The 1,517-nt window shown below is 41.2% G+C and overlaps 1 non-coding gene across 1 annotated transcript; it reads left to right on the top strand.

The window, feature by feature from the left end:
• Positions 1-1,147: 1,147 nt before the first annotated feature.
• Positions 1,148-1,254, top strand: LOC131178196 (small nucleolar RNA R71). The gene has a single exon (XR_009147329.1). It is a non-coding gene; the product is annotated as a small nucleolar RNA R71 (small nucleolar RNA).
• The last annotated feature ends 263 nt before the right edge of the window (positions 1,255-1,517 follow it).

The raw sequence follows: 1,517 nt of genomic DNA on the forward strand, positions 1-1,517 counted from the left end.
TCTTTTCTTTGACAGAATTTCCTTAAGAAATTTGGCATCGGATGGCATTTGAGAGAGTGCTTCTGTGAAGGGAATGTTGATATAAAATTTCTATAAAACTTCTAAAAACTTCCCAAACTGCTTGTCCAATTTGGCTTTTTGAAATCTCTGAGGAAAAGGTAGGGGAGGCTGGTATGGTATGGCTCTAGTAACTTCCTTTTCTTCCCTACTTCCTTTTTCTGATCTTTCTTGGCTTCTTCCTCCTTTTTTTCTGCTTGGCTTTCAGATTTTTCTGAGGTTTCCTCTGTTGGTTCCTTCTATAATTGTACCAGAGTTCTCTCACTCCTCAATGTAACTGCCTTACAATGCTCCCTTGGGTAAATCTCTGGTTGACTAAGTAGTTTACCAGCAACCTTACTTGAAGAACTTGCTTGTTGAGCAATTTGATTCTCTAGCATCTTGTTATGGGTAGCAAGTTGGTCCATTCTTAAAATCAGCTACTTAATCAGTTCATTCTGTTGTTGTTGAGCTGCTAGGAAACCTTCCATCATGGATTCCATGGTCATCTTCAGTTCAGGTTGCTGAGGTTGAGGAGTTCGTGGTGGCTATGCAAAGTTTTGGCCTCTGTTCTGAAATCCAGAGGGGTGCTGGTGGTTTGTACCCCTGTTACTTGTTTATTGGCTGATTCTACTGATTGGACCATGAGAAATTTGGGTGGTTCCTCTATCCAGGGTTATAGGTGTTTGAATATGGATTGTTGGGCTGCCTCTGGTTGAAGTTTCCTCCATTATTCACATAGTTCATCTGTTCTGTGGAGGGTTCATTGAAGCTGTTATATTCTAAACTCATGTATCCTCCTCCATAGTTGTCCTCATGTTGACTATTCATCCCTACTACATTGGCTTGAATTTTATCAAGCCTCCTTGTGAGCTGATCAAATTGAGCATTTATCATGCTTAGGGCAACCACTTCCAGGGCCCCTGTTGTTCTCCTTGCATTTCCTCTTTCATTTGACCACTCATAATTATGATATGCAACCCTTTCTAGAAGTTCAAGTGCTTATGTCTCTGTTTTCTCCATTAGGTCACCTTCTGCAGCTGAATCAACTGTGCTTCTTATAGAGGGTAGTAACCTATTATAGAAATTTTGCACTAAAAGCCAATCCTCTATGCTATGGTGTGGACATTCCCTTTGCAGGTCTTTATATCTTTCCAATGCGTCATAGAGTGATTCACCTTCCTTTTGTCTGAAGGTGTTGAGCTCAAGCCTCAGTCTTATAGTTTTTACAAGTAGGAAGTACCTTGCTACAAAAGCTTGTGAGAGGTTTTCCCATGTGGTGAACGTCCCAGCTGGTTGAGAAAGTAACCACTTCCTTGCTCTGTCTCGAAGGGAGAATGGGAATGCTCTGAGTCTTATGGCATGATCAGAAAATCCATTCATCTTGAATGTATCACAAAGGACAAGAAAGCACTGGAGGTGATAGTGTGGATCTTTTATTGGTAAACCTCCAAACTGGGTTTGTTGTGAAGGAGCGGAAG

The sequence above is a fragment of the Hevea brasiliensis genome, chromosome 2, assembly GCF_030052815.1.
Source record: "Hevea brasiliensis isolate MT/VB/25A 57/8 chromosome 2, ASM3005281v1, whole genome shotgun sequence".
NCBI lineage: Eukaryota > Viridiplantae > Streptophyta > Magnoliopsida > Malpighiales > Euphorbiaceae > Hevea > Hevea brasiliensis.